At 36.1% G+C, this 12925-nt stretch overlaps 1 pseudogene; it reads left to right on the top strand.

Moving 5' to 3' along the window:
* The window catches only part of LOC145225201 (NACHT, LRR and PYD domains-containing protein 3-like), a 149834-nt pseudogene extending 138393 nt beyond the window's left edge, over positions 1 to 11441 (top strand).
* The last annotated feature ends 1484 nt before the right edge of the window (positions 11442 to 12925 follow it).

Genomic DNA, 12925 nt, shown 5'->3' with positions numbered 1-12925 from the left:
CACTGCATAATGAAATATGTCGCAAACAACATTTGATTTTCATGGGAACCAAAAGCCATATTTGTAAAAAAATCTTCCATAACTCCACGATTAAAATGTGGTTTAAAAGTATCTGGTCTAATCTAGAAAGTTTTTAATTGCACTAAGGTTCAGACCAATATCGGGTACTCAGCAATGTGGAGAATATTTAAATTTTATTCAAATATAATTTCTCCCTTACGTGAACTCTAGAAGTTGCTAACAGTTCAAATATGATTTGATTCAAGCGCACGCGAGTGCATTGCTGCTTGCTGTAAACTCAGAACGTGGGAAACCGTCGGTTGATATGTTTATAAATGTTTTTGCAGGACCGAAACCATGATGTTGTTAGATTTTCTGTTTATGTTGTGCTTATCTGTTTTCGCTGAAGGACGCACTTGGCATGACTTCAATAGATACCAATATTCTGTCGAAATGACTCAAGTCAAATCATATGCTGAAGCAAACTTACACAATCAAAACACTTTAACACTTATATGATTTTATTTATTACTCTTGAAGATTTCTATCGTTTTAGATTTCTATTAAATGTAAGGGACAAATCAAATTAAACTTTATGCTCGTTTATTATTTTTGCGAAATATGATGGTTTGCTGTTTTATTGTAGTTTTTTGAAAATGAAAAGTAAAGGTTTTATATTTAGGTGTCCTTTATTGGTTGTATATTGGTGCTGAAAAAATTGGCAACAGTGACCAGTTTCAATGTAATGATGGAAGCAATATTTCTCTTGCAACAACCATGTGGGCTGCAAGGCAACCAGATAACACTAGTAAAAATGAAAACTGTGTTGCCGGCTGGTGAAAACGTTTGGTCAGTATGCACTTTTTAAATGGTTTGACGTGCTATGTACAGTAGCAAACTCAGGATACATATGTCAGAGAGGTATTCCAGGTAAGATAATTACGTATTAGTGCAGGATTGCTTAGTTTCTCTAACCAGTGCAAATTTGTTGATCACCAAAGCGGCACCAAAAACTGCCTCCACCACGGTATTACCATCAATCAAATTACATTTTACAACCATTTTAACACATGCCAATGTAACCACAACAACTGGAAATTTACATGTTAACGACACAACACAAGGTTAGAAATAATACCTTGGAATGTTTAAATTTGCGGTTGAAAGAACTCATTGTAAGAAGTTTTTTTTCGTAGTAGCGCCTCGATTTTTGATCAATTATTGTCGATTTGAGGCTGTATATAATCGGTTGTTCGCACGGAAAACGCACAGCGTACGTGGTTATTACTTAATACGCATCATTTGCTGTAAGTGTTAATACTCTCAGTACTTGGCTATCTGAGTTATTGCTTGTCTGATCTTAGTCATATAAACAGGACGGCGTTTCATCCTTACGTTAGTTTGTTATGTGATAAAGTTAAAGAGATTGAGTACCATTACTCCACACTGTACTTTGGCGATAACTACTGGCCCAAAGTAAACGTCTGCATTTCAATATTTGACACCTACATTTGTTTTTTTACTCTTTCAACTTATTTATTCCACAGCATGTTGCGGCCAGTTCAACATATAAACCTAAAAATAAACCGTTGCTTTGTTTGTTTGTTTACACATTTTAATGAGTAACAACCATGCAATCAGCAGGATAAACAATCGATTTAAACGTCAATTATTAACTTTTCGAATTTAGCATGGGTTGTATGTGTGTAAGTAACTACCAACAAATGTTAAAAAAAGCAAAAAAAAAATTAAGTTTGTTTTTGGCAGGCATTATGCTGTTCTGATTTTAAATGTAAAAAAGCTTTTCAAACGGGATAATGTGGTTGCTGCAGATTTTAACCACTGACCTAAGTTCAAGCTACTGTTATAACCGGAGCGATATTTAGAAAATTTAAATTTTATTCAATTTACGTCATGAAGTTATTGTATTAATTTCTTTTTTTGTTTTGTATTTACAACAATATTCTATTCAAGAGTTATTTCTTGCCCATATTTACTTCCTCTTTGTTCTGTGAGTTCTGAATAATCTGTTAATGGTGGACAAACTTGGAAGCATCAAGTAGAAGTAGAGAAACGTCGAGTAACAGTCACTTGTTGCTAAAGCGCATAGTTATCAACAAAAGTTCTGTTATTAGTTTTTTTTCATAACTTATTACATTTCCTTGTCTATCTTGTGGACTAAACGTTGCATTGCACAAGACGTTTTGAGACCGACAAAAACTTCAAACATTTGATTCGTCAGCTTGAAATTTCTGCAACTGTCAGTTTAAATTGGACGTTTCCCTTTTACCTGTTCTATATAGAATTTAGTGTCGTTAGTATTGGTAAACTATTAGGTATAAACAATTGTATCTATGCAAGCAAGCTCTTACCTGAGCGTAAAGTTTTATAAAATACGCATTTAGGGACGTTTCTGATGCGAAAACTTTAACAAACATGGTGTTAGTTTTGTTGTTTTTGTTGTGTTTGTCTGTTTCTGCCGAAGGACGAACTTGGCATAGATTCCATGGATTTCAATATTCCATCGAAATGACTTCAGTGAAATCATATGCTGAAGCAGAGACGGGATGTTTTAAGTTGCAAGCTAGCGTAGCTAATGTCAAAACTAAAGAAATATTTGAGTTTTTAAAGAAATTCATCAACCTGACAGGTAATGTTTATCCACATTTGGTATTTCCTAGCCAGAATAAAATATTGCAATTTAAATTACTTTAAAGCAGCAGATATATTCAACCAACGATATAAGTGATGTTGTGTCGCAATGTGACCTCATAAAACTATGACGACATTAACCAGTTAATGGTCACCAAAATAGCAATACTAGTTTATATTCATCACATAAGATTTGAAATATACATAATTAGATAATGTTTGCACACAAGTGACTTTTTATTTATTTGCCCACTAACAAACAATGTAATTTGAACTGTGACTGTCTTAGATGAGCCCTACTCGCTTTACATCGGTGCTAAAAGTGTCGGAAACACACTTGAGTTTCAATGGAATGATGGAAGCAATGTTTCTGTACCAAAATCTATGTGGTACGATAGACAACCAGATAACAACAGAAGTGATAATTGCGTCACAATGGGTATTTTTTACAAACGTCGTATTGATCGAGGATTATATCGATGGTATGATGTACCGTGTACACATCACAATGCCAGATACATTTGTGAGAAAAAGTCGATAGGTAAGCATAGATTGGGTTACGGCGATTGGTGTAATCGGTCGTATATCGGTTCAATTGATATATTAAGCGATGTTGAAAATAGAGTATTCAAATTTATTGTAAATTTCACATTCTAAACTGGTGGAGCGAATAAAAGTTGTTTCACAATATTCATCAAATTGTCTATTGTTAGCTAATAGGATCAAAGTTACGTTATTTCATGCTGTTTGATCTGTTGTAGAGGTTAAAGTATTAAAAACGCCATTCGCTTTTTCAGAAGTTTAACTTTTTTGCAAACGGCATTGTTAGTTTTACTGTTTATGTTGTGTTTATCTGTTTATGCTGAAGGACGAACTTGGCATAACTTCAATGGATTTCAATATTCCATCGAAATCACTCCAGTCAATTCATATGCTGAAGCAGAGATGGGATGTTCTGCGTTGCAAGCTAATGTAGCTAACATCAAAACAACAAAAATCAACAACTTTTTGAAAGGATTTTTTTATGAAGAACGTAAGAATTCGGCCTCATAAAGTTGTATTTCGCTTGAAAGGTTGATTTTTGATTGCAAAACATGACTTTTGGGTTCCTTGAAACGACACGATCAACGACTTATAAAAATAATTTATCTTTTTTCGTAAGGAACTCTTCATTTTGTGCATTTTTTTCAGACGTTGATTTTGAGCGTTTTACAAACTTAAATGTACAAAATATAACATAACTTTTGCACTGGAAGCTACCATTTAATTTCGCTGGCAATTTGGTTTTGATTAAAGGAAGCTACCAGTTGTTCTACATCATATTTGGTAAAACGCACAAAAATATAGTAAACTGCAACGTTTGCTTCTATGTTTGTTTAAGCACCTTTCTATTGGCTGTACATTGGTGCAAAAAGAATCGAAAACACAAGTAAGTTTCAATGGAATGATGGAAGCGATGTTTCAGTTCCAGCAAACGTCTGGGGTGATGGGGAACCAAATAATTTTCGCGGAAAAGATGGTTGTGTTTTAATATTTTACGGAACTACTCAGCAGTATGACCGATGCAAATGGTTTGATAAGAGATGTATAAAGCATGCTACCGGATACATTTGCCAAAAGGTTATTTCAGGTAAGAAAACCTTGCGTATTTAAAAAAGACACAAGTGGCCAAAATGTCTAATAGTAAAGACATGCTTCAAACTAAGATAAAATATATTCATGACAATAAATCCCAAACAATTTTTTTTTAAATCTCAGGTAACTATACGTTATTTAGTCCAAATACGTGCAAAAAGTTTGGAACACCGTGTTTTACAGATGGATGTTTTTGTTTTGAATTATTAGAGATAATACACACTACAAAATTTACTGCTACTACCATATCTATCAAACCTGTCACAACCACCATTTTACCATCCACCAAACCAACCACTATCAACTCAACCGCTAGCACCGTGATGACATCCTTTAAAATCAACAAAACAACGCGCACCAAATTGATCACCGCAACTGATAATACACTTTCCACTGCAATAAGCATCGCCGCCACAGTGCAAGGTAGGAATCATTATAGTACACAATGGTTTATTGTTTTCGGCAAGTTTTTTGTTGTCCGCAATTGGTTTGAAGGTTCAGCTGGTGCGGGAAAAGTTCACGGGGTCGTCGTGATGCTTGCAGCAGCAGCGTGCACTGCCTTCATTATCATGATAACATGCAAATTATTTGTGTTGGTCACCGCCCAGAAACGTAGACGCAGGGAAGGAGATTTTATATGTCCGTTTTAGCGACGTTGAAATTGTTTGTATAAGTCCAATTAATAAAATATTGATTTGTGAAATCTGTTTGTACATCATAACCTGCTTTAAATAGATCAATACAATTAGAAATGAAATTATTGATATTCTTGCATGAGGTTGGGATTAAACAAATTAGCCGAAACACATACATTAACCAACAATTACTTATAGGAACAAAATTTTGACGGGATATACAGGAAACACTTGTACAGGTAATTTGCTACAGCATAAATAATATGAAAAAATGTATTTGCCTCACCAGAATAAAAGTAAACGTAGCAAACATATATAAATTACAAACCTCATGTTTAAGCTACTTTAACGGCTTACACTATGCGAAACACTAAAAAGCGAAAAATCCTTCCTTAGTGCTTAGTATATCTGTCAAATTTAAAATACAAAGCTTTACTGAAAAATGTAATTATAAACATAACTGTACATTATGTATTTTATACATAGAGATTAAATTATGTATTCTATATACACAAGTGGCATTTATTTTTATGATTAAATTACTTTTCAAGTTCGTGTATAGTGTTCTTAAATTTACTGAACAAAATATCAAAAAATCCTACTTCTTTCACATAAAGGTAAGATCTCAGACTTTAAAAGTTTTTATTTTGAAAAGATTCAATTTTTGTTTTTGTTTTTGCAGTTCATGGTAATCGGAACTTTGCTACCCACAACGTCTAAAACATTGGTAAACGTTTACAAAATGTTGTGTCCCCTACATCTGATCAACAAAACACAATTGGAAAACGAAACCTTTACGAGATTTCTTAAAACAAGCAAATAAACAAATGAATAATTTCGTGATGTGCAGCAACATTGTTTGATGATGCATTTAAATCGGTAATTTTATGAAAAATGTAAATGTACAGCTTGAAACAATGTATTTTTCGTTTTTATCGAAAACGTATCCAATAGTCCGTGTATGATTTTCGTTTTGTGTTGGGATTGTTTCAAAGTATAATGTTTTACATAGTGATAAAAGCAATGTTTAGGTTTTAACGTAAATGTGTTTCTCTGCACAAGTAAGTTTAAAATTTATTTTGCGTAAATGTGAATTGTTACACATAGCAAATAAACGGAAACTACATTTTGAATGCAAAATTTGGCTCTCTAAATGCTGCATGCGACGACACAACCGTCCCTAACTGCCAATTATAGTTGTTTTTGTCATTTCTGAAAAGTTAATCAAGAGGCGAAAAGAAAACAAACGTAGTTTAGATGGGCGTTTCTAAACATTTGAGATAGGGCATAAAGTCAGCCCAGCTTAGTATAGAAAGTCCAACGTCTCAACAAGGAAGTTATTGTAGGCTGTGAAGTGTTTCCTTTCAATAAACTTGGGTTTAAAGTTTCACAAAATACAAATAGACCTTTTGGTTTGTTGCAACAACTATTGGTTATTAACGGTGTAGCTGCAGCGCCATCTAATGTGTCCTAAACATTTTACTGCTTCGTGTTTTGCAGCAATGTATTTTTGTGTTATTTGTGCTACTGCAATGTAACTTGTCACTTCATCAAACCAAATTAGTTCATTTACTACAAAAGTCTAGAAAAATATTTACGTTAAAAATTAAGGCACCTAGCTGAAACAAACAAATAATAGCATGAATTGGTGTTCGCGGCGAAGTTTGAAGGCTAAAGCGTGTTATAATGATGATGGAGAATGTATAATAATAAATAAAACGAAGATTCAGCGTCATTATGCACACTCACAATCTATTGATTTCGTCCTGAAACACGAGATAATAGATTCGTCGCAGATTTATGAAACGACCTACACAAAATAAATGCAATTTGTGCTAAACAATGTTTTTGGTAACTTGAGTCGCTGCATGACATGCGTTGAATTAATAATAGTAGGATTTGTGTCGATAGGTACCTTTTGCAAAATGAGTAGCCTAATACTACCGTTTATGACATTTTAACATATTCAACATCGAAAATGTCAGCTAGTGTCGCATTTTTACGAGTGTGCGTTGGTTCCAATTTGTTGTGTATGAGTTTAGTAAATACGTGCCTCATGGCAACATGCCTGTTACTGACATAGTATTTCCGGAGGTGCGCATCGTGCTTTGGAGCTGAGTGTCATTCTAATTTTGGAGTTGGTATTGTGTGCATGCTTCCAGAATATTTGGTTTACAAAACTTTTGTTTCGATCAGCAACAACTGAAAGCTTCCGAGTGGCAGTCAAATAGATCTAAGTCAAATAGAATGTAGTCGTAGAACATTTCAGTCAGATGACTTTACTGAAACTGAATTTTGCCCGATGATGTGTTAATGAGAATAAGCATTCTTGTAAAAAGGCCTGGTTATTTCCTGATCGAATTAAGAGATAAATTCGGACGTTTAAGTAGTGACTAGTCAGTTTGATTTCTTTAGATTAGCAGTTTTGAGTCAAGCTAGAAAGTAAGTTGCGGCAAATTGTTGTCAAGAAGATATTGTTGTTGCCTGAAAGCACAGATTCCATAGAGTCACCAAATAAATTGGTGGTTGGATGTCATGGTTTATTCAAATTGGTATTTTTAGTAAATACGTTTTTAAATACGTGTCTCGTGCCTAAGAATGTTTTCTTATTGGTTTAAGATTGCGTTGCCACAAGCTCGGCGCAGGGTTTTGTAAGCATGTCTACGTATATTTATCATTTTTCTTTAATTGATCGATAGTCGCTTGGATGTTAGTTACCTGCAATGGAACAGATCATGGCTATCACAAAGCTATCCACAAGTTTTAATAATGAATAACATTAAATTGTAAATCTGTAGTATTGCAACCGCCAAAGTCTTATTGCTGAACGAGACAACGAACATTGCGTCGCTGAAAGCCACGCCAAAACGTCATTGGGGGTTACAATTCGCTTGGATTTTCCACGGCGGCAGGTTACTGCAGGTGCACCTATACGCATTAGACAATTGTGTACCTAGAAATCTGTAAATTCTTTGCAGTTTGTTGACAAGTATATAGTAAAAAATGAACCAACAATGCCTGATCTGAGTACATTACTTTATGGTTTAGTTAGGTGTTTTTCAAACGTTTTTTAACTGCCCTGGAAAACGTTTCTTAAAATAGTGTGGTAATTAGTTTATCAACAGGGCAAGTTTCATAATAAAAACTGGTTATGAATCGTTTTGTCAATTTTGAGTTTGCTATCTGAAGCATTTGAGTGTCACTGAAACCACAATGAAAGGTCACCAAGAGTTTACTGTCGGTTTCGTCATCGCACGGTCATGGAATGCCTGATGGGCGTCTGCATTATTTTTGCCTGACCAATGCGCAACTGGTAAAGGTTGCTTACGGGTTTTAGTTGATGACTTTCCGCAATTGACATTCTCACACCAGCTTTTTCAAAGTTTGCTACAATGGGGTTTCGCTTCATCTAGAGATAATGAAGTTGTAATGACGTATGTTATCAGCTTTCAGAAAAGATAAAACAAAGGAAACGGATGCTTTCTTTTTTAAAATTTTGCTTTGGGTGCAAATGTATCATACATAACCCTACGTTTACTATTGTAATCACATTGTCGTAAATGAGTCACCCGGAGAGCGTTTACCAACATTTTTCTGCGGAAGAGTATTCTGTATTTGAATGTAGAGGGAGAAAGTAAAGGACATATAGGACCACAACTTTGTAATAAAACATTCTGTAATAAATGTTGTGGTCCGTGGTGTGTTAGATAGTCTTTCATTACATTTATCAAACGCTATGTGAACTCTTACATTTCAGTGATTCTGACAACTGTTGTAAAAAAGTAAAGCTATTATATGGAAGATACAAAAAAGATACAAAACATCAACAGAATCGTATGACAATTACTTCATATCTCAGTTCATCAGACGAAACTGTTGAGCCCCATTCCAACCCAATGCAAGGACAGGGCGATATTGTTCCCCGATACAGCTTTGTTCAAGGTTTAGATGGCCCTGAACTCAACCACATATTGACTCAAGGACAAAATGATGCTCGACCCCAAACCAGTTTAACCGAAGGACAAAATGATGCAGAAAGTCAATTTATTCCAACCCGAAAGTTCCGGCGACGTCGTACCCCAATACAGCCCAACTGATGAATCCGAGGCTTACGGTGCCCCAGTCAAGTTCAAACCATCAGTTGCCAGAAGATGTTCAAAGCAGAAATTTGGTTTTCAACTTGGTAAGACCCTTAAATTAAATAAAAAAATAAAGCATTTCTTCTAACAAGCTTTTTGTTTGCAGGAAAGCGAACAAGCTCCCCAGATTGGAGACACAAACATCCACACAATTGGAACAGTTTATAACGCTCCAGTCTACCAAAAGCAAATCACACAACATGTAATAGTGTATCAAACATACGAACAAGCTCACTGCTCGTTTCAGTTGCCTGCTCCACACTGCATGGATGAAAAAAACTTTTCCCAAACTTCCTGTGACAACTCACTCATCTGAACAAGCTCACTGCTCGTCTCAGTTACCTGCTCCACATGACTTTGATGAAGATACTTTACCTAAACGTCCTGTCACACCTCATTTACCCGAACAAACTAACTGCTCGTCTCAGTTACATGCTCCACGTAACGCCGATGAAGAATTCCCACCCAAATATCCTGCTACATCTTCCTCGCCCGAACAAATGCAAAAATATTGCGAACATCAACCATCAGTGCCTCAAAACACAAAACCAATGCCGGCTGCGAACAATCGTCGCACAACTGGGTTTCCTAACTTTTTCCGATTCATGACCAAACGAAGGTGCTTGTTTTTTATATTACTACTTTTAGTTGTTTTACTACATTGAAGTGGAAACGCATTAGTTAAACGTATAAGTTTTGTGCTGTTAGTTGATATCTTAAGTTCATTCTAATTATTGTGCAAACAAAAACCCGAACGGCTTCTACGGTTGTTGCTCAAACAAAGGGCGGCAGCCATTGTCGGCGAAGAATCGTCACTTGCAGATTTTGCGAAAAGGGCAATAAAACCTGTCAACCTTGCTATAGCCAGCAAACCACAGCAAGTTGATGACGAGCTTCTAGCAGAAGGACATTATCGCCGCAAAAAGGAACTTGCAAAGGCTTGCGACAGACCAGGAAGTGACATTACATGCGACAAAATCTTTGCTCGTTCAAAAACAACTAGAAAAGGAAAACAAATTTAAACCAGATGAAGTGAAAGCAAAACAAGATTACGTGGAAAAGCATGGAAACGTGATCGGTGTAGTTGGACAAGCTGGAATAGGAAAGACGACCTCAGCCAAAAAGTGGGCGAAACAAAGTTTAGGAGGACATTTGTTCGGAAAGACTTCATTCTTCTTCTACATTGTGATCAGGCACATCGACTTCACAAGGGAGACCACACTCCTTGAGTTTCTTCTATCAAACATGTCAATTGAACAAGATTGCACCACGGAACAAGAAAAGAGTATTGTCAAAGCAGTTTGTAGGGATTCAAATGTTGTGATGATTTTCGACGGTTTCGACGGGGCAGCTTTTGAATCGTTTTTCCGCAGAAGTTCCCCGACCCTTACTATATTCGAAATCGAAGGCTGAAAACTATCTAAAGCATTTGGTGTGAGGAAACTTGCTTCCACGCGCTCGGAAGATTTTTACATCACGACCAGCTCAAATACAAACTCATCCTTCATATCGACCAAGGTTTATTGTTCAAATAATTGGATTGACCCCAACATCACAAGATGAGCTGGGACGTCAGATATGTGGAGAGGAATACGATGACATACGACAAAAGCTAGTGGAAAATCGCAATGTATTTGCCTACTGCTATGTGCCAGTCAATTTTGTATTGACACTTGTCTTCTTAATGTATTATGTTGGAGATATTCAGTTTGTTTCACTCACTCGAGTCCTTGCTTTCACCTGTGGCCAATATCTTACGACCAATCATTTGAGAGGCCAAGAAGGTGAGTTGGACAAACTGGCAAAATTAGCCTATGATGCATTTCCAAACATGGAAATCATATTCAAGTCTAAGGCATTTAAAAGAGCAGGTATCAAAGAATCTACAGCTGATGCGTTCACAAACACATCTGTCACAAGGCACGGGAATTTCAAGCTGACGATATTGGATGGTCACACACTTCGATATTTCTCTCATCTTATCTGGCAGGAGTTTTTAGCGGCTTTCTACTTGATGATGATTATGTCATTTGACGAGTTTATACTCGTCCAGGAACACCTCGCAGACGACAGATGGGAAGTTGTTGTCAAGTTTGTTTTCGGGTTTTGCGATCCTTCGGTTTTCCGTCAACTCGAGCCATTTGTTTCTGAGAGTTCGAGTAAGGATTGGAAGTAAAAGAAATCTCTGCTTTTGAATTTGATTCAATCCGGAGGTCAGCAGTAAAGACGAAACCAAGCGAGTTTTCAGCTGGGCTGATGAGTCAAATTGCTTCCGGAGATTGCTTCGTCTTTGGCCTCCTTACTTCCTTATAAGTTCGACCTTTATGTTGCTTCTCTCCTGCCAGTTGTTTTCGAGAATCTTTCTTATGTGATTCAACACAGATCGAAACTGGTAATATGACTTTTTTGTGAATGATTTGTATGACACCTCACTTATTAATAAACGACAAAAATGGCAGTAATGAAGACAATAAAACGCTTGTAGTACACAACTACTATTATACAGTTTGTTTGCATCAATTAATAAGTCCTTCCGTGGACAATTCTTAGATCTCTAAATTTATCCTTCCATTAGGATTCATACAATTTGTTGCTTTGAAATCAGCTGAAGCGGCTCAACCTCTCCCATAATGATAAAGGCAGCACGGGGGCAATATCACTGGCTCGTTGCGTTTCATACGTTGAAGAACTTATACTGCGAGGATGTGAAATCGGAAGTGAAGGCGTCGAGAAACTCTGTAAAGGAGTAGAAAAAATAGAAAAGCCGGTAAATTTTGTTGATTTTCGTTGTACTAGACTTTACTTAATAGCAGAAAAGAAAGTTGAGGTATTTAAACCTTGCTTATAACCAAAAAATCACATTTGTAGTATTATATGCAACAAATGTATTTCATCACTCAAATAGCTGATGACGACATTAAAACATTGCCGAAACGTGCAACCAATCATATCGCCTTTCGCCTAACTGGGCTGTTATGAATGTCATTAGATTCGTTTTAGTTTTGTTAATTCTGTTTTTAGATGAATCTTCTTGATCTATCTTATAACGGGCTGAGACAAGAATGTGCTGAGTCATTGGCACGATGTGCCCTCAAAGTCAAAGTGTTGATGATTCAGCACAGTAACTTAGCAGAAGCGGGGAAGACTCGTATCAGATCGACATCGCAAGGACAAGTTTTGACCTGAAACCGTCTTTCACAAAACTTACACGAATTGAAACTCTATAGCATTTTTGCAGTATTGTTCAAACATAACATTAATGCGATATGATTCCACCACTAATGATGGCAATGGCCTGAAAATGTCCGATGATTTTAGACATCACCAACGATTTTGTGTGTATTTAGTATTGTTTTTTGGGCAGTGTTTGTAAACTTTTCCACTGTCCAACTTTCAATCGATACTTGATGGAATGACCCACTTTTATTTTTCCTACTGCTGATTGTTAGATTTTAGTAAACACTTAAGTGCTTAATATCCCTCTGTATATTTTAGTTGTGGTCATCGCGACGATTGCCACGTGGACCTACATGGGCCCATTTTGCGGTTGCCCAGACACAATCGCTCAAGTGGACATTAGTCCTGTAATATACTAAGCGTTAGCAAGCCATACTTAAAAACATAATGTTATTGGTGTTATACAGTTAGCAAGTTCTTAGTGCATTCTATAACACTCTTTCTATTCAGCGATCAATTCTCAAGCTTTGTATTTTATGTTAGCAAACGTATTTCTAATATTATCTACTTCTATACATCTATGTTCGAGATTCTTCCTTTTCTAATGCGTTAATATTGATGTAAATATTGGTTGTGGACCTGCGAAGGCAGTTGTGCAAAGTATAGTAATTAGTTTTCAACAAATAT

This window comes from Phallusia mammillata, chromosome 4, assembly GCF_965637545.1.
Source record: "Phallusia mammillata chromosome 4, kaPhaMamm4.hap1.1, whole genome shotgun sequence".
NCBI classification, from domain to species: Eukaryota; Metazoa; Chordata; class Ascidiacea; order Phlebobranchia; family Ascidiidae; genus Phallusia; species Phallusia mammillata.
Note: the sequence above shows the minus strand (reverse complement) of the source record. Positions and strands in the feature narration are given on the sequence as shown.